Genomic DNA, 23,611 nt, shown 5'->3' with positions numbered 1-23,611 from the left:
AAGAATGGATATAATGGAATGGATGGAAGGAATTGATGGAATGGATGGATGAATGGAATTGATGGATGGATGGATGGAATTGTTGGATGGATGGATGGTTGAAATGGAAGTGATGGAATGGATGGAATTAATGGATGGATGGAAATGAATGGAATGGAATTGATGGATGGAATTGATAGAATGAATGGAATTGGTGGAATGGATGGATGGAATTGATTGATTGGAATTGATGGAATGGATGGATGGAATTGATGGATGGAATGGAAGGATACAATTGATGAATGGATGGAATTGATGGATGGTTGGATGGAATGGAATTGATGGATAGGTGGATGGATGGCATTGATGAAATGGATGGATGGATGGAATTGATGGATAGGTGGATGGATGGCATTGATGGAATTGTATTGATGGAATGGATGGATGGATTAGATGGAGGGGTGCATGGATGGAATTGATGCATGGATTGAATGGATTGATTGATGGATGGATGGTATTGATAGAATTGATGGATGAATGGAATTGATGGAATGGATGGAATGGAATTGATGGAATGGATGAATGAATAAAATTGATGGATGGATGTATTTTATGGAATGGATTCAATGGATAGATGGATGGAATTGATGGAAGAATAGACTTGATGGAATGGATGGATGGAATTGATGGATTGGACGGAATGGAATTGATGGAATGGATGGATGAATGGAATTGATGGATGGTTTTGATGAGTTCGACGAGCTGTATTCAACGCACTCGTCGGCTTTGTTGTTCCTACACGTCCTGCGGAGTTATGGCGCCTAGAATGTCGGAGGAAGTGTGTTTACCTTCCCCTTTTTTTCTCGAAAATCAGAAACTCTTCGCGATTGCCATTTTGATTGTATCGTGTGAGAAGTAAGTCAAGGGCGAATACCGTTCCTCGGTATGGCCATTATTTCCGGAATTAGAGACTCAAATATTTCAGGTACCCAAAAATTGAGGCTAGAAAAAAGTGCGGCGGATTTGCCGGATTTTAGCGGTGATTACTAAGGAAGATGCGGGGATGCTACAGTTAAACTGGCGGGCCTCTGAGCCGCTTCGTTCTCCTTGTGTAGACAAAGTCTGTTTTGGAAGGTCAAAATGACCATTTTTTTTAATTTTGCCGGCCTCTCCCGTCCAAACGCAGGAGGATAGAGATTTGTCCTTTATACTGGAGATAGAGTTCGACGACCTGCATTCAACGCACTCGTCGGCTTTGTTGTCACTACACGTACTGCGGAGTTACGGCGGCTAGAATGTCGGCGGAAATCAGAAAGTGTTCGCGATTGCCATTTTGATTGTATCGTGTGAGAAGTAAACCAAGGGGGAATAGAGGGCCCCATCCCGTTCCTCTGTATGGCTATTATTTCCGGAATTTGAGACTCAAATATTTCAGGTACCTAAAAATTAAGGCTTGAAAAAAGTGCGGCGGATTTGCCGGATTTTAGCGATGATTACTAAGGAAGATCCTAGGATGCTACAGTTAAAATAGCGGGCCTCTGAGCCGCTTCGTTGTGCTTGTGTAGAAAAAAGTCTGTTTTGGAAGGTGAAAATGACCATTTTTTTTTAAATTTGCCGGCCTCTCCCGTCCGAACGCAGGAGGTTAGAGATTTGTCCTTTATACTGGAGATAGAGTTCGACGAGCTGTATTCAAAGCACTCGTCGGCTTTGTTGTCACTACAGGTACTGCGGAGTTATGGCGCCTAGAATGTCGGCGGAAGGGTGGTTTAAAAAAACCCTTCCCCTTTTTTTCTCGAAATTCAGAAAGTCTTCGCGATTGCCATTTTGATTGTATCGTGTAAGAATTAAGTCAAGGGGGAATACAGGGCCCCAACCCGTTCCTCGGTATGGCCATTATTTCCGGAATTAGAGACTCAAATATTTCAGGTGCCCAAAAATTAAGGCTAGAAAAAAGTGCGGCGGATTTTCCGGATTTTAGCGGTGATTACTAAGGGAGATGCGGGGATGCTACAGTTAAAATAGCGGGCCTCTGAGCCGCCTCGTTGTCCTTGTGTAGAAAAAAGTCTGTTTTGGAAGGTCAAAATGACCATTTTTTTTAATTTTGCCGATCTCTCCCTTCCAAATGCAGGGGGATAGAGATTTGTCCTTTATACTGGAGATAGAGTTCGACGAGCTGCATGCAAAGCACTCGTCAGCTTTGTTGTCACTACACGTACTGCAGAGATATGGCGCCTAGAATGTCGGCGGAAGCGTGGTTTAAACCCATCCCCTTTTTTTCTCGAAAATCAGAAAGTGTTCGCGATTGCCATTTTGATTGTATCGTGTAAGAAGTAAGTGAAGGGGGAATACAGGGGCCCATCACGTACCTCGGAATGGCCATTTTTTTTCGGAATTAGAGATTTGTCCTTTATACTAGAGATAGAGTTCGACGAGCTGTATTCAAAGCACTCGGCGGCTTTGTTGTCACTACACGTACTGCAGAGATATGGCGCCTAGAATGTCGGCGGAAGGGTGGTTTAAACCCTTCCCCTTTTTTCCTCGAAAATCAGAAAGTGTTCGCGATTGCCATTTTCATTGTATCGTGTAAGAAGTAAGTCAAGGGGGAATACAGGGCCCCATCCCGTTCCTCGGTATGGCCATTATTTCCGGAATCCATCCTACCATCAATTCCATCCATCCATACTATCAATTCCATTCCATCTATCCATCAATTCCCTCCATCCATCAATTCCATTCCATCTATTCCATCAGTTCCAACCATCCTTTCATCCATTAATTCCATTCAGTCCATCAATTCCATTCCATCCATCCTTCCATTAATTCTATCCCTCCGTTCATTCCAAAAAATCCATTCCATCAATTCCATCCAACCATTCCATCAATTCCATCCAATCCATTAGTTCCATTCCATCAATTTAATGCATCCATCCATCAATTCCATCCATCCAGTCCATCAATTCCATACCACCCATTCCATCAATTTCAACCATCCATCAATTCCATTCCATCAATTCCATCTATCCATCCATCAATTCCATACATCCATTCTATCAATTTAATTCCATCCATTCCAAACATTCATCCATCAATTTCATCCATCCATTCCATCCATTAAGCCATTCCATCAATCCATCTATTCCATCAATTCCATCGATCCATCCATCAATTCCATTCCATGAATTCCATCAATCCATCAATTGCTTCCATCCATGCATTCCATCAATTCCATTCATCCATCAATTCGATCCATCCATTCCATTAATTCCATCCATCCATTCCATTAGTTTCATTTCATCCATCCATTCCATCAATTCCATTATAAATTCAATTCCATCCATTCCATCAATTCCATTGTATCCGTTCCATCAATTCCATCCATTCATTCCATCAATTCCATTAAATCCATTCTATCAATTCCATCCATTCCATGCATCCATCAATTCCATCCATCCATCAATTCCATTCATTCATCCATTCCATCCATCCATCAAATCCATCCATCCATCAATTCCATCCGTCCATTTCATCAGTTCCATTCCACCAATTTCATCCATCAATTCCACCCATTCCATCAATTCCATCCATTCTTTCCATCAATTCCATTCCATCAATTCCTTTCCATCAATTCCATCAATCCATCCATCAATTCCATCGACCCATTCCGTCAATTTCATCCATCCATCCATCAATTCCATCCAACCATTACATCAATTCCATACCATCAATTCCATCCATACATTCCATCAATTCCATCCATTCCTTCAATTCCATTCCGTCAATTCCATCCTTCCATCCATCAATTACATCCATCCATTCATATCATCAAATCTTTTCCATCAATTCCATCCATCTATCCATTCCATTAATTCAATCCATCCGTCCATCAATTCCGCCCTTTCCATCAATTCCATTCCATCATATCCATTTCATCAATTCCATCCATGCAATCAACCATTCCATAAATTTCATTCCATCCTTCCATTCCATCAATTCTATCCATCCATCAATTCCATCCATCCATTCCATCAATTCCAACCATTCATCAATCCATCAATTCCATTCCGTCCATTCCAAGAATTCCAACCATCCATCAATTCTATCATATCCATTCCATCAATTCCATTCCATCCATTGCATCATTTCCATCCATACATTCCATCAATTCCATCCATACATCAATTCCAGCCATCCATCCATTACATCAATTCCATCCATCCAACCATCAATTCCATCTATCCATTCCATCAATTCCATCCATCCATCAACTCCATCCATCCATTCCATCAATTCCATCACTTCCATCCATCCTTTCATCCATTAATTTCATCCAGTCCATCAATTCAACTCCATCCATCCTTCCATCAATTCCATCCATCCGTTCATTCCATCCATTCCTTTAAATCCATTCCATCAATTCCATGCATCCAACCATTCCATCCATCCATCAATTCCAGCCATCCATTGCATAAATTCGATCCATCCATTCCATTCCTTCAATTCCATCCATTCATTCATTTCCATTCCATCAATTCCATCCATCCATTCATTCCATTCCATCAATTCCAATCATCCATTCCATCAATTCCATTCTATCCATCCATTCCATCAATTCCATCCATCCATCAATTCCAACCATCCTTTAATTCCATCCATCCATCAATTCCATTCCTTCCATTCCATGAATTCCATTCCATCAATTCCATCCATCCATTCCATCATTTCCATTCCATCAATTCCATACATCCATCAATTCAATCCATCCAAACATTCCATCAATTCCATCCATCCAACCAGGAATTCCATCCATTCATTCTATCAATTCCATTCCATCCATCTATCAATTCCATTCATCCATCAACTCCATCCATTTATTCCATCAATTCCACCTATTCCATTCCATTTATTCCATTGCATCCATTCCATCTCTTCCATCCATCCTTTCATACATTAATTCCATCCATCCATTCCATCAATTCTATCCATTCCATCCATACATCAATTCCATCCATTCCATCAATCTATCCATCAATTCCATCCATTCCATCAATTGCATTCCATCCATTCCATCATTTCCATCCATTCATCCATCAATTCTATCCAACCATTCTATCAATTCCATACCATCAATTGCATCAATTCCATTCAATCCATTCTATTAATTCCATCCATCCAATAATTCCATCCATCCATTTCTTCAATTCCATTCCAATAATTCCTTCCTTCCATTGATCAATTACATCCATCCATCCATTCCATCAATTCCATCCATCCATCTATCCATTCCATCCATCCGTCCATCAATTCCATCCATCCATTCCATCAATTCCATCCAAACATTCTATCAATTCCATACCATCAATACCATCAATTCCATGCAATCCATTCTATCAATTCCATCCATCCAATAATTCCATCCATCCATTCCTTCAATTCCATTCCCTTAATTCCTTCCTTCCATCTATCAACTACATCCATCCATCCATTCCATCCATCCATCTATCAATTCCATCAATTCCATCCATCCGTCCATTAATTCCATCCATCCTTTCCATCATTTCCATTCCATCCATTCCGTCAATTCCATTCCACCGTTTGCGTCATTTCCATCCATCCATTCCTTCATTTCCATTCCATCAATTCCATCCATCCATCAATTCCAGCCATCCGTCCATTCCATCAATTCCATTCCATCTTTCCATCAATTCCATCCATCCATCAACTCCATCCATCGATTCCATCCATTCCATCCAATCAATCAATTCCATTCCATCACTTCCATCTATCCTTTCTTCCATTAATTCCATCAATTTCATTCCATCCATCCTTCCATCAATTCCATCCATTCCATTAAATCCATTCCATCAATTGCATCCATACATCAATTCCATCCAACTATTCCATCAATTCCATTCCATCAATTCAATCCATCCATCCATCAACTCCATTCATCCATTCCATTAATGCCATTCATCTATTCCATCAACTCCATTCCATTCATTCCATCAATTCCATCCGTCCATCAATTCCAACCATCCAATCCATCGACTCCATCCATCCATTCCATTCCATCAATTCCATCCATACATTCCATTAATTCCATTCCCTCACTTCCATCCGTCCATTCTTCCTTGAATTCCATCCATCAATTCCATTCCCTTTTCCATCCATCCATTCCATTAATTCCATTCCATCAATTCCATCCATCCATCAATTCCGTCCATCCATTCCATCAATTTCATCAATCCATACTTCAATTCCATGCCATCCATCCAATCCGTCACTTCCATCCTTCCATTCCATGAATTCCATCCATCCATTCCATCAACACCATCCGTCCAGCCATCAGTTCCATCCATTCCATCAATTTCATTCCATCAATTCCATCCATCCATCAATTCCATACATCCCATCAATTCCATCCTTCCATAAATTCCATCCATCCATTCATTACATCCCTTCCATCAATTCCATCCATCCATTCCATCAATTCCAACCATCCATCCATCATTTCCATTCCATCCATTCCATCAATTCCATTCCATCCATTCCATGAATTCCATTCCATCAATTCCATCTATCCATTCCATCAATTCCATTCATCCATTCCATCAATTCCATCCATCCACTCCATCAATTCCATCCATCCATCTTTCCATGCATTCCATTCCATCACTTCCATACATCCTTTCATTCCATCCATTCCATCAATTCCTTCTATCCATTAATTCCATCAATTCCATTTCATCAATTCAATGCATCCATCAATTCCATCCATCCATTCCATTAATTCCATCCATTCATTCCATCCATCCATTCCATAATTTAAATTTCCATCCATCCATTCCATCAATTCCAACCGTCCATCCATCCATCAATTCCAAACATCCATTCCATCAATTCCAAACATCCATTCCATCAATTCCATTCCACTAGTTCCATCCATTCATACATTAATTCCATCCATACATTCCGTACGTTCCAATCCATCAATTCCATCCATCAATTCCATTCCATCCATTCCATTATTCCAGCAATTCCATCCATCGATTCCATCAATTTTATTCCATCTATCCATCAATTCCTTTCATCCATCAATTCCTTCCATCCATTCCATCATTCCATTCCATCAATTCCATTCATCCATCCATCAATTCCATTCCTACCATTCCATCAATTTCATCCATTCAACCATCAATTCCATCCTACCATCAATTCCATCCATTCCATCAATTGCTTCCATTCATCAATTCCATCCAACTATTCCATCCCATCAATTCAATCCATCTATCAACTCCATCCATCCATTCCATTAATGCCATCCATGTATTCCATCAACTCCATTCCATTCATTCCATCAACTCCATCCATTCCATTCCATCAATTCCTTCCATACATTCCATTAATGCCATTCCATCATTTCCATCCGTCCATCCATCCTTCAATTCCTTCCATCAATTCCATTCCATCAATTCCATCCATCCATTCCATTAATTCCATTCCATCCATCCATCCATCAATTCTATCTATCCATTCCATCAATTTCATCCATCCATACATCAATTCCATGCCATCCAATCCATCAATTCCATCCATCCGACCATCAATTCCATCCATCCATTCCAACAATTCCATCCATTCATCCATCAATTCCGTCCATCAATTCCATCCATTCCATCAACTCCATCCATCCAGCCATCAATTCCATCCATTCCATCAGTTTCATTCCATCAATTCCATCCATCAATTCCATATATCCTATCAATTACATCCTTCCGTCAATTCAATCCATCCATACCATCAAGTCCATTCCATCAATTCTATTCATCCATCAATTCCATTCTATCCATTCAATCAATTCCATTCCATCAATTCCATCCATCCAGCCATCAATTCCATTCATCCAGTCCATCCATTCCATCAACTTCATTGCATCAATTCCATCCATCTATCAATACCATTCCATCCATCCATTAATTCCATCCATCCATTCCATACATCCATCCATTCATTCCATCTATTCCATTACATCCATTCCATCAATTGCATCCATTCCATCAATTCCATTCCATCAATTCCATCCATCATTTCCATCCATCCATTCCATCAATTCCATCCATCCATCAATTCCATTTCTTCCATTCCATGAATTCCATTCCATCAATTCCATCCATCCATTCCATCAAGTCCGTCCATTAATTCCATACATCCATCAATTCAATCCATCCAAACATTCCATCAATTCCATCCATACAACCATGAATTCCATCCATCCATTCTATGAATTCCATTCCATCCATCTATCAATTCCTTTCATCCATCAACTCCATCCATCCATTCCATGAATTCCATCCATTCCATACTATCTATTCCATTGCATCCATTCCATCACTTCCATCCATCCTTTCGTCCATTGATTCTATCCAGTCCATCAATTACATTCTTTCCATCAATTCCATTCCATTCCATCCATCAATTTCCTTCCATCCATTTCATCAATTTCATTCCATCAATTCCAAACATCCATCAAACCATTCCATCCATTCCATTTCATCAATTCAATCCATTCATCCATTCCATTAATTCCATCCATCAATTCCATCCATCCATTCCATCAAATCCATTCATCCATTCCATCCGTCTATCCATCCATCCATTCCATCAATTCCATTCCACCAATTCCAACCATTCATACATAATTTCCATCCATACATCCCCTAAATTCCATTCTATCAATTCCATCCATCCATCAATTCCATTCCATCTATCCACCAATTCCATCCATCCATTCCATCAATTCCATTCATCCATCCATCAATTCCATTCCAACCATTCCATTAATTCCATCCATTCAAATATCAATTCCATTAGTCCATCAATACCATTCCCTCCATCCATACATTCCATCAATTCCATTCCATCAATATCATCCATCTATGTATTCCATCCATGCATTCCTTTTATTGGATTACATGCATTCCATCACTTGCATCCATTCCATCAATTCCATTTCATTAATTCCATCCAACCATTCCATCAATTCCATCCATTTTATCAGTTCCATTCATCCATCCATTCCATCAATTCCATTCCATCCATTTCCTCAATTCCATTCCATCAATTCCATACATCCATTCCATCAATTCCATCCATCCATTCCATCAATTCCATCCATCCATTCCATCAATTCCATCCTTCCGTCAATTCCATCTATCCATTCCATCAATTCCATCCATCCATGAATTCCATCCATCCATTCCATCAATTCCATCCATCTATTCCATCAATTCCATCCACCCATCAATTCCACCCATCCATTCCATCAATTCCATCCATCCACCAATTCCATCCAGCCATCCGTCCATCAATTCCATCCATGCATTCGATCAATTCCATTCAATCCATTCCATCAATTCCATCCTCCCATGAATTCCATCCATTCCATGAATTACATTCCATCCATTCCATCAATTCCAACAATCCATCAATTCCATCCATTGTATTAATTCCCTGCCATCCATTCCATCAATTCCATCCATCCATTCCATCCTTCCATCCATCAATTCCACCCATCCATACATTCCATCAATTCCATCCATCAATTCCTTCCATCCATTCCATCAATTTTATCCATCCATTTCATCAATTCCATCCATCCATCATGGATGGATGGAATGGATCAAGTGTAATTGATGGAATGGATGGAAATCATGGAGGGATGGAATTGATGGACGGACGGATGGAATGTATATCTGGATGGAATTGATGGAATTCATGGGTGGATTGATTTGATGGAATAGATGGATGGAATTGATGGAATGGTTGGATGGAAGTGATGGAATGGATGGAGGGAATTGATGTATGGATGTAATGGAATTGATGGAATGGATGGATGGAATTGATGAAATGGAATTGATGGAATGGAAGGAAGTTATAGTATGGATGTAATGGAATGGATGGATGGATTGAATTGATGGATGAATAGAATTGATGGAATGTGTGGATGCAATTGATGGATGGATGGAATGGTATTGATGGATGTTTCGAATTGAGGGAATGAAATTGATGAAATGGATGGAAGGAATTGATGGATGGAATGGAATGGAATTGATGGAATGGATGGATGAATGAATGGAATTGATGGAATGGAATGGATGGAAGGAAATGATGTTATGGATGGATGAATGGAATTGATGGAATGGATGGATGGAATTAGTGGATAGATGGAATGGATGGATGGTTGGAATTAATGGATGGAATAAATGGTATGGAATTGATGGAATGGATGGATGAAGATAGAATGGATGGATGGATGGATGGAATTGATGGAATGGATGGATGGAATGGGTGGAATGGAATTGATGGAACTGTTGCAATGAATATAATGGAATAGATGGAATGGATGAAAGAATGAAATTGATGGATGGATGGAATATATGGAATGGATTCAATGGATGGATGGATGGAATTGATGGATGGATGGATGGATGGATGGAGTTGATGTATGGATGGAGTTGATGGAATGGATGGATAAATGGAATTGATGGATTGGCAGATGGAATTGATGGAATGGATGAATGAATGGAATTGATGGATGGATGGAATGGATAGAATAGATGGAATGGAATTAATGGAATGGAGGGATGGAATTGATGGAATGGTAGGATGGAATTGATGGATTGGATGAATTAATGGAATTGATGGAATGAAAGGTTAATGGAATTGATGGATGGAATGAAATTGATGGAATGGATGGATGGATGGAATTGATCGATCGATGGAAGGATGGAATTGATGGAATGAATGGATGTATGGAATGGATGGATGGAATTGATGGAATGGATGGAATGGAATTGATGGAATGCACATTATGGATGGATGTAATGGAATTGAAGGAATGGATGTAATTGAATTGATGGATGGATGGAATTGATGGAATGGTTGGAATGGAATGGATATATGGATGGAATTGATGGAATGTTTGGAATGGATGGATGGAATTGATGCAATGGATGGATGGAATTGTTGGAATGGATGGATGAAATTGAAGGATGGATGGAATTGATAGAATTGATGGAATGGATGGAATTGCTTTCATCAATTCCATACATCCATTCCATTAATTCCATTCCATCCATTCCATCAATTACATCCATCCATCAATTCCATCCATCCGTTCCATCAATTTCATCCATCCATACGTCAATTCCATGCCATCCATTCCATCCATCCAATCCATCAATTCCATCCATCCGTCCATCAATTCCATCCATCCATTCCAACAATTCCATCCATTCATCCATCAATTCCATCCATTCCATCAACTCCATCCATCCAGCCATCAATTCCATCCATTCCATCAATTTCATTCCATTAATTCCATCCATCCATCAATTCCATATATCCCATCAATTCCATCCTTCCATCCATTCTATCCATTCATTCATTACATCCCTTCCATCAACTCCATCCATCCATTCCATCAATTCCAACCATCCATCCATCATTTCCATTCCAGCCATTCCATTCCATTCATTCCATGAATTCCATTCCATCAATTGCATCCATTCAATTATTTCCATTCCATCAATTCCATCCATCCATGCCATCAAGTCCATTCCATCAATTCCATCCATCCGTCCATGAATTGCATTCCATCAATTCCATTCTATCCATTGCATCAATTCCATCCATCCAGCCATCAATTCCATCCAACCATTCCATCACCTTCATTCCATAAATTCCATCCAGCCATCAATACCATTCCATCCATCCATAAAATCCGTACATGCATATCATACATCCATCCATTCATTCCATCTATTCGATCCATTCCATCAATTCCATTCACCCATTCCATCAATTCCATTCCATCCATCCATTCCATCAATTCCAACCATCTATCAATTCCATCCATCCACCAATTCCATTGCTTCCATTCCATGAATTCCATTCCATCATTTCCATTCCAACAATTCCGTCCATCAATTCCATACATACATCAATTCAATCCATCCAAACATTCCATCAATTCCATCCATCCAACCATGAATTCCATCCATCCATTCTATCAATTCCATTCCATCCATCTATCAATTCCATTCATCCATCAACTACATCCATCCATTCCATTCCATCTATCCCATTGCATCTATTCCATCACTTCCATTTATCTTTTCATCCATTAATTCCATCAAGTCCATTAATTCTATTCCATCCATCCTTCCATGAGTCCCATCCATTCTTCCATGAATACCATCCATCCGTTCATTCCATCCATTCAATTAAATCCATTCCGTCAATTCCATCCAACCATTCCATCAATTCAATCCATTCATCCATCAATTCCGTCCATCCATTCCATTAATTCCATCCATCCTTTCCATCAACACCATTATATCAATTCCATCCACCCATTCCATTCCATCAATTCCAACCATCCATTCCATCATTTCCATTCCATCAATTCCATCCTTCCATTCCATCAATTCCATCCATCCATTCCATCAATTTCATTCCATCCAACTATTCCTTCAATTCCATCCATCAATTCCATCCATTCTATCAATTCTATTCAATTAATTCCATCCATCCATTCCATTCAGTCCATAAATTCCATCCATCTATCAATTCCATTCATCCATCTATTCCATCAATTCCATCCATATATCCATTCCATTCCATCAATTCCATCCACTCATCCATCCATCAATTCCATCCATTCCATTCCACCCATTCCATCAATTCCATCCATTCCATCAATTCCATCCATCCAGCAATTCCAACCATCCATTCCACCAATTCCATTCCATCAACTCCATCAATCCATCCATCCATTCCATCAATTTTATTCCAATAATTCCATCCATCCAATCCTTCAATACCATTCCATCCATTCCTTCAATTCCATTCTTCCATACATCAATTTCATCCATCAATCCATTCCATCAAATCCATTCAATCAATTCCATCCATCTATCCTTTCCATCAATTCCATCCATCCACCCATTCTATCAATTCCATTCCATCCATCCATTCCTTCAATTCCATTCCATCAATTCTATCCATCCATCCATCAATTCCCTCCATCCATCCATTCCATCCATCTATCAATTCCATCCATCCATTCCATCAATTCCATTCCATCAATTACATCCATTCCATCAATCCATCCTTTCCATCCATCAGTTCCATCCATGTTTTCCATCCAACCATTCTATCAATTCCATACCTTCAATTCCATACCATCAATTCCATTCATCCATCAATTCCATCCATTCCATCCATCCATCAATTCCATTCCATCAATTCCATCCAATAATTCCATCCATCCATTCCTTTAATTCCTTCCATCCATCAATTACATCCATCTTTTCCATCAAATCCATTTCATCAATTCCATCCATCCATCGATCGATCAATTCCATCCATCCGTGCATCAATTCCATTCCATCCATCCATTCATTCAATTCCATTCCATGAATTCCATCCACCCATTCCATCATTTCAATTCCATCCATTCCATCATTTCCATTCCATCAATTCCATCCATCCATACCATTGACTCCATTCCATCAATTCCATACCATCAATTCCATTCCATCAATTTCATCCATCCAGCCATCAATTCCATCCATTCCATCAACTTTATTCCATCAATTCCATCCATCAATACCATTACATCCATCCATCAATTCCATCCATCCATTCCACACATCCATCCATTCATTCCATCTATTCCATTACATCCATTCCATCAATTCCATCCATCCATTCCATCAATTCCATTCCATTTATCCTTCCATTCCATCAATTCCAACCATCCATCAATTCCATTCCTTCCATTCCATGAATTCAATTCCATCAATTCCATCCATGCATTCCATCATTTTCATTCCATCAATTCCGTCCATCAATTCCATACATCCATCAATTCAATCCATCCAAACATTCCATCAATTCCATCCATCCAACCATGAATTCCATCCATCCATTCTATCAATTCCATTCAATCCATCTATCAATTCCATTCATCCATCAACTCCATCCATTTATTCCATCAATTCCACCCATTTCATTGCATCCATTCCATCACTTCCATCCATCCTTTCATCCATTAATTCCATCCAGTCCATCAATTCCATTCCATCCATCCCCTTATGAATCCCATCCATCCTTCCATTAATACCATCCATCCGTTCATTCCATCCATTCCATTAAATACCTTCCATCAAATCCATGCATCCATTAATTCCATTGAACCATTCCATGAATTCAATCAATTCATCCATCAATTACGTCCATCCATTCCATTAATTCCATCCATCCATTCCATCAACTCCATCCATCCACCCATCAATTCCATCCATTCATTCCAACCATCCATTCCATCATTTTCATTCCATCATTTTCATTCCATCAATTCCATCCATCCATTCCATCATTTCCATTCCATCAATTCTTCCATCCATTCCATCAATTCCATTCCATGCATTTCTTCAATTCCATCCATTCTATCAATTCCATTCATCCATTCCATTCAGTCCATCAATTCCATCCATCCATCTATCAATTCCATTCATCCATCCATTCCATCAATTCCACCCATTCCATCAATTCCATCCGTCCACCAATTCCAACCATCCATTCCATCAATCCATCCATCCATTCTATCAATTTTATTCCATCCATTCCATCAATACCATCCATCCAACCATTCTATCAATTCCATCCATCCAATAATTCCATCCATCCATTCCATCAATATCATTCCATCCATTCCGTCAATTCCATTCTTCCATACATCAATTACATCCATTCATCCACCCATTCTATCAATTCCATCCATCCATTCCTACAATTCCATTCCATCAATTCATCCATCCATCCATTACATCAATTCCATCCATCCATCAATTCCATCCATTCCATCAATTTCATTACATCAATTCCATCCGTCCATCCATCAATTCCATCCATCCATCAATTCCATCCATCCATCAATTCCATCCAACCATTCTATCAATTCCATCCATCAATTCCATCCATCCATTCCATCAAACCATCCATTCCATTAATTTCATTCCTTCAATTCCATCCATGCATCCATCAATTTCATACCTTCACTTCCATCCATACATTCCATCAATTCCATTCCATCCATTCCGTTCAATCCATTGTATCAATTCCATCCATCCATCCAATAATTCCATCCATCCATTTCTTCAATTCCATTCCATTAATTCCTTCCTTCCATCCATCAGTTACATCCATCCATTCCATCAAATCCATTCCATCAATTCCATCCATGTATCAATTCCATCCATTTATCCATTCCATCAATTCCATCCATCCGTCAATCAATTCCATTCCATCAATTCCATCCATCTATAAATTCCATCCATTTATCCATTCCATCAATTCCATCCATCCGTCCATCAATTCCATTCCATCAATTCCATCCATCCACCAATTCTATCAATTCCATTCCATCCATCCATTCCTTCAATTCCATTCCATCAATTGTGTTCATCCATCCATCAATTCCATCCATCCATCAATTCCATTCCATCCATTCCATGAATTCCATCCATCCATTCCATCATTTCCATTCCATCCATTCCGTCAATTCCATTCCACCCTTTGCATCAATTCTATCCATCCATTCCTTCAATTCCATTCCATCAATTCCATCCATCCGTCCATCAATTCCATCCATCCATCCACCCATTCTATCATTTCCATTCCATCCTTCCATTCCTTCAATTCTATTCCATCAATTCTGTCCATCCATCCATCCATTCCATGAATTCCATCCGTCCATTTCGTCAATTCCTTTCCACCCCTTGCATCAATTCCATCCATCCATTCCATCAATTCCATCCATCCACATATTCCAGCCATCCGTCCATTCCATCAATTCCATTCCATCTTTCCATCTATTCCATCCATCAGCTCCATCCATCCATTCCATCCATTCAATCAATTCCATTCCATCACTTCCATCCATCCTTACATCCATTAATTCCATCCATTCCATCAATTTCATTCCATCAATTCCATATATGCCATCAATTCGATCCTTCCATCAATTCCATTCAACCATTCCATCAATTCCAACCGTCCATCCATCATTTCCATTCCATCCATTCCATGAATTCCATTCCATCATTCCCAGTCCCTCAATTCCATCCATCCATTCATTACATCCCTTCCATCAATTCCATTCATCCATTCCATCAATTCCAACCTTCCATCCATCATTTCCATTTCATCCATTCCATTCCATCAATTCCATCCATTCCATCAATTCAACCAATCCATTCGATCGATACCACACATCCATCAATTCCATCCATCCAACCATCGATTACCTCCATCCATTCCATGAATTCAATTCCATCCATACATCAATTCCATCCATCCATCAACTCCATCCATTCCATCAATTCCATCCATCAATTCATCCATTCCATTCCATCACTTCCATCCATCCTTTCATTCCATCCATTCCATTAAATCCATTCCATCAATTCCTTCCATCCATTCATTCCATCAAACCATTCCTTCCATTCCATTAATCCATTCATTCCATTCCATCAATTCCATCCATCCATTCCATGAATTCCATCCATCCATTCCATGAATTCCATCCATCCATTCTATCAATTCCATCCATTCATCCATTAATTCCATCACTTCCATCAACTCCATCCAGCCATCAATTCCATCAATTTCATTCCATCAATTCCATCCATGCATCAATTCCATATATCCCATCAAAACCATCCTTCCATCAATTCCACCCATCCATTCTTTACATCCCTTCCATCAATTCCAACGATCCATCCATCATTTCCATTCCATCCATTGCATCAATTCCATTCTATCCATTCCATGAATTCCATTCCATCCATTCCATCATTTCCAGTCCATCAATTCCATCTACCCATTCCATCAATTCCACCCATCCATGAATTCAATCCATCAATTCCATCCCTCCAACCATCAATTCCATCCATCCAACCATCGATTCCCTCCATCAATTCCATTCCATCCATACATCAATTCCATCCATCCATCAACTCCATCCATCCAATCCATCAATTCCATCCATTCCATTCTATCACTTCCATCCATCCTTTTATTCCATCCATTACATTAAATCCATTCCATCAATTCCTTCCATCCATGAATTCCATCATTTCCATTTCGTCAATTCAATCCATACATCCATCAATTCCATCCATCCATTCCATCAACTTCATTCCATCAATTCCATCAACTCCATCCATGAATTCCATCCATCCATTCTATTATTTCCATTCCATCAATTCCGTCAATTCCATTCCACCCTTTGCATCAATTCCATTCCTTCAATTCCATTCATCCGTCCATTCCATCAATTCCATTCCATCTTTCCATCAATTCCATCCATCCATCAACTCCATCCATCCATTCTATCAATTCCATTCCATCACTTCCATCCATACTTTCATCCATTAATTCTATCGAGTCCATCAATTCCATTCCTTCCATCCATTCCATTCATTCCATTAAATTCATTCCATCAATTCCATCCAACTATTCCATTAATTCCATTCCATCAATTCAATCCATCCATCAACTCCATCCAGCCAGTCCATTAATGCCATCCATCAATTCCATCCGTCCATCAATTCCTTCCATCCATTCCATCGACTCCATCCATTCCATTCCATCAATTCCATCCATACATTCCATTAATTCCATTCCATCGTATGCTTCCGTCCATCCATCCATCAATTCCTTCCTTCAATTCCATCCATCCATTCTATCAATTCCATTCATCCATCAATTCCATCCATCCATTCCATCAATTTCATCCATCCAGCCATCAATTCCATCCATTCTATCAATTTCATTCCATCAATTCCATCCATCCATCAATTCCATATAAACCATAATTTCCATCCTTCCATCAATTCCATCCATCCATTCATTAAATCTTTTCCATCAATTCCATCCATCCATTCCATCAATTACAACCATCCATCCATCATTTCCATTCCATCCATTGCATCAATTCCATTCCATGAATTCCATTCCGTCATTTCCATCCATTCCATCATTTCCACTCCATCAATTCCATCTATCCATTCCATCAATTCCACCCATCCATCAATTCCATCCATTCCATCAATTCCATCCATCCAACCATTGATTCCCTCCATCCATTCCATCAATTCCATTCCATCCATACATCAATTCCATCCATCCATTCCATCAGTTCCATCCATTTCATCCTATCACTTCCATCCATCCTTTCATTCCATCCATTCCATTAAGTCCATTCCATCAATTCCTTCCGTCCATTAATTCCATCAAAACATTCCATCAATTCCATCCGTCAATTCCATCAACTCCATCCATCCATTCCATTCCATCAATCCCACCCATACATTCCATTAATTCCATTCCATCATTTCCATCCGTCCATCCATCCTTCAATTCTTTCCATCAATTCCATCCATCCATTCCATTAATTCCATTCCATCAATTCCATCCATCTATTAATTCCATCCATCCATTCCATCAATTTTTTCCATCCATACATCAATTCCATTCCATCCATCCAATCCATCAATTCCATCCAGCCGTCCACCAATTCCATCCATCCATTCCAACAATTACATCCATTCATCCATCAATTCCATTCATTTCATCAACTCCATCCATCCAGCCATCAATTCCATCCATTCCATCAATTTCATTCCATCCATCAATTCCATATATCCCATCAATTCCATTCTTCCATCAATTCCATCCATCCATTCATTACATCCCTTCCATCAATTCTATTCATCCATTCCATCAATTCCAACCATCCATCCATCATTTCCATTCCATTCCATCATTTCCATTCCATCAATTCCATCTATCCATTCCATCAATGCCACACATCCATCAATTCCATCCATCCATTCCATCAATTCCATCCATCCAATCAACAATTCCATCCATTCCATCAATTCCATTAAACCATCCATTCCATTTATTCCATCAATTCCATTCCGTCCATTCCATCAATTCCGTTCCATCTATCTATTCCATCCATCCATCAATTCCATTCCATCAATTCCATCCATTCCATCATTTCCATTCCATCAATTCCACCTATGCATTCCATCAATACCACACATCCATCAATTCCATCCATTCCATCAATTCCATCCATCCAACCGTCAATTCCATCCATCCAACCATCGATTTCCTCCATCCATTCCATCAATTCAATTCCATCCATACATAAATTCCATCCATTCATCAACTCCATCCATCCAATCAGTCAATTCCATCCATCCATCAATTCCATCCATTCCATTCCATCACTTCCATCCATCCTTTCATTCCATCCATTCCATCCATTCATTCCATCAAACCATTCCATTAATCCATTTATTCCATCAATTCCATTCCATCCAATCCATCAATTCCATTCATCCATTCCATGAATTCCATCTATCCGTTCCATCAATTCCATCCATTCATCCATCAATTCCATCCCTTCCATCAACTCCATCCAGCCATCAATTCCATCCATTTCATCAATTTCATTCCATCAATTCCATCCGTCCATCAATTCCATATATCCCATCAATTCCACCCATCCATTCTTTACATCCCTTCCATCAATTCCAACGATCCATCCATCATTTCCATTCCATCCATTGCTTCAAGTCCATTCTATCCATTCCATGAATTCCATTCCATCAATTCCATCTACCCATTCCATCAAATCCATCCATCAATTCCATCCATCCAACCATCAATTCCATCCATCCAACCATCGATTCCATCCATCAATTCTATCAATTCCATTCCATCCATCCATCAACTCCATCCATCCATTCCATCAATTCCATCCATCCATCAATTCCATCCATTCCATTCTATCACTTCCATCCATGCTTTTATTCCATCCATTCCATTAAATCCATTCCATCAATTCCTTCCATCCATTAATTCCATCAATTCCTTTCCATCAATTCAATCCATCCATCAATTCTATCCATGCATACCATTAATTCCATCCATCCATTCCATCAACTTCATTCCATCAACTCCATCCATCAATTCCATCCATCCATTCCATCATTTCCATTCCATCAATTCCATTCCACCCTTTGCATCAATTCCATCCATCCATTCCTTCAATTCCATTCCATCAATTCCATCCATCCGTCCATTCCATCAATTCCATTCCATCTTTCCATCAATTCCATACATCCATCAACTCCATCCATCCATTCCATCCATTCTATCAATTCCATTCCATCACTTCCATCCATCCTTTCATCCATTAATTCTATCCAGTCCATTAATTCCATTCTTTCCATCAATTCCATTCATTCCATTAAATCAATTCTATCCAACTATTCCATCAATTCCATTCCATCAATTCAATCCATCAACTCCATCCAGCCATTCCATTAATGCCATCCATCTATTCCATCAATTCCATCCGTCCATCAATTCCATCCAACCATACCATCGACTCCATCCATTCCATTCCATCAATTCCATCCATATATTCCATTCATTCCATTCCATCGTATCCTTCCGTCCGTCCATCCATCAATTCCATCCATTCCATTAATTCCATTCCATCAATTCCATTCATCCATCAATTCCATCCATCCATTCCTTCAATTTCATCCATCCACATATCAATTCCATGCCATCCATTCCATCCATCCAATCCAATTCCATCCATCCATTCCATGAATTCCATCCATTCATTCCATCATTTCCATCCATTCCATCAATTCCATATAAACCATAATTTCCATCCTTCCATTAATTCCATCCATTCATTACATCCCTTCCATCAATTCCATCCATCCTTTCCATCAATTCCAACCATCCATCCATCATTTCCATTCCATCCATTGCATCAATTCCATTCCATGAATTCCATTCCGTCAATTCCATCCATTCCATCATTTCCACTCCATCAATTCCATCTATCCATTCCATCAATTCCACCCATCCATCAATTCCATCCGTTCCATCAATTCCATCCATCCAACCATCAATTCCATCCATCCAACCATCAATTCCCTCCATCCATTCCATCAATTCCATTCCATCCATACATCAATTCCATCCATCCATTCCATCAGTTTCATCCATCCATCAGTTCCATCCATTCCATCCCATCACTTCCATCCATCCTTTCATTCCATCCATTCCATTAAGTCCATTCCATCAATTCCTTCCATCCATTAATTCCATCGACTTCATTCCATCAACTCCATCCATTCCATTCCATCAATCCCATCCATACATTCCATTAATTCCATTCCATCATTTCCATCCGTTCATCCATCCTTCAATTCCATTCCATCAATTCCATGCATCCATTCCATTAATTCCATTCCATCAATTCCATCCATCCATTAATTCCATCCATTCCATCAATTTCTTCCATCCATACATAAATTCCATGCCATCCATTCCATCCATCCAATCCATCAATTCCATCCATCCGTCCACCAATTCCATCTATCCATTGCAACAATTCCTTCAATTCATCCATCAATTTCATTCATTCCATCTACTCTATCCATCCAGCCATCAATTCTATCCATTCCATCAATTTCATTCTATCCATCCATCAATTCCATCCTTCCATCAATTCCATCCATCCATTCATTACATCCCTTCCATCAATTCCATTCATCCATTCCATCAATTCCAACCATGAATCCATCATTTCCATTGCATCAATTCCATCTATCCATTCCACCGATACCACACATCCATCTATTCCATCCATCAAATCCATCCATCCAACCATCAATTCCATCCATCCAACCTTCGATTCCCTCCATCCATTCCATCAATTCAATTCCATCTTTACATCAATTTCATCCATCCATTCCATCAATTCCATCCATCCATCATTTCCTTCCATCCATTCATTCCATCAAACCATTCCATCAATTCTATTAATCCATCCATTCCATTTATTCCATCAATTCCATTCAATCCATTCCATCCATCCATTCTATCCATTCCATCAATACCATCCATCATTCCATCAATACCATCCATGATTCCATCATTTCCATCCATCCATCCCATCCGTCTATCCATCCATCAATTCCATCCATCCATTCCATCAATTCCAATCCACCAATTCCATCCATTCATACATCAATTCCATCCATTCATTCCGTAAATTCCATTCCATCCATTCCATCCATCCACCAATTTCATCCATCCACTCCATCAATTTCATTCCATCCATCCATCAATTCCTTTCATCCATCAATTCCTTCTATCCATTCCATTATTCCATTCCATCACTTCCATTCATCCATCCAGCAATTCCATTCCATCAATTCCATCCATTCGGCCATCAATTCCATCCTTCCATCAATTCCATCCATTCCATTAAATCCATTCCATCAATTCCATCCATCCATCTATACCATCAATTCCATTCCATCAATTCAATCCATCCATCAACTCTATCCATCCATTCCATTAATGCCATCCATCTGTTCCATCAACTCCATTCCATTCATTCCATCAATTCCATCCGTCCATCAATTTCATCCACCCATTCCATCAACTCCATCCATCCATTCCATCAATTCCATCCGTACATTCCGTTAATTCCATTCCATCATTTCCATCCGTCCATCCTTCCATCAATTCCATTCCATCAATTCCATGCATCCATTCCATTAATTCCATTCCATCAATTCCATCCATCTATCCATTCCATCCATACGTCCATCAATTCCTTCCATCCATTTCAACAATTCCATCCTTTCATCCATCAATTCCATCCATTCCATCAACTCCATCTATCCAGCCATCAATTCCATCGATTCCATCAATTTCATTCCATCAATTCCATATATCCCATCAATTCCATCCTTCCATCAATTCCATCCATTCCATCAATTCCAACCATCCATCCATCATTTCCATTCCATGAATTCCATTCCGTCCATTCCATGAATTCCATTCCATCAATTCCATCCATTCATTACATCCCTTCCATCAATTCCATTCATCCATTCCATCAATTCCATCCATCCATCATTTCCATTCCATCAATTCCATTCCATCCATTCCATCATTTCCATCCATTCCATCATTTCCATCCATTCTATCAATCCATTACATCCATTCCATCAATTCCACCTATCCATTCCATCAATACCACACATCCATCAATTCCATCCATCCATTCCATCAATTCCATCCATCCAACCATCAATTCTAACTATCCAACCATCTATCCCCTCCATCCATTCCATCAATTCAATTCCATCCATACATTCCATCCATCCATCAATTCGATCCATTCCATTCCATCACTTCCATCCATCCTTTCATTCCATCCATTCCATGAAATCCATTCCATCAATTCCTTCCATCCATTTATTCTATCAAACCATTCTATAAATTCCATTAATCCATCCATTCCATTTATTCCATCAATTCCATTCCATCCAATCCATCAATTCCATCCATCCATTCCATCAATCCATCCATTCATCCATCAATTCCATCCCTTCCATCAATTCCATCCAGCCATCAATTCCATCCATTGCATCAATTTCATTCCATCAAT

The 23,611-nt window shown here is 39.3% G+C and overlaps 1 long non-coding RNA gene across 1 annotated transcript in view; it reads left to right on the top strand.

Annotated features, from left to right (window-relative positions):
• LOC138700346 (uncharacterized) overlaps positions 1 to 23,611 on the top strand; it is a 153,122-nt gene that overhangs the window by 96,711 nt on the left and 32,800 nt on the right. The window lies entirely within an intron of this gene.

The sequence above is a fragment of the Periplaneta americana genome, chromosome 5 (genome assembly GCF_040183065.1).
Source record: "Periplaneta americana isolate PAMFEO1 chromosome 5, P.americana_PAMFEO1_priV1, whole genome shotgun sequence".
NCBI classification, from domain to species: Eukaryota; Metazoa; Arthropoda; class Insecta; order Blattodea; family Blattidae; genus Periplaneta; species Periplaneta americana.
The sequence above is the reverse complement of the archived record's forward strand: the minus strand, read 5'-3'. Positions and strand labels throughout refer to the sequence as shown.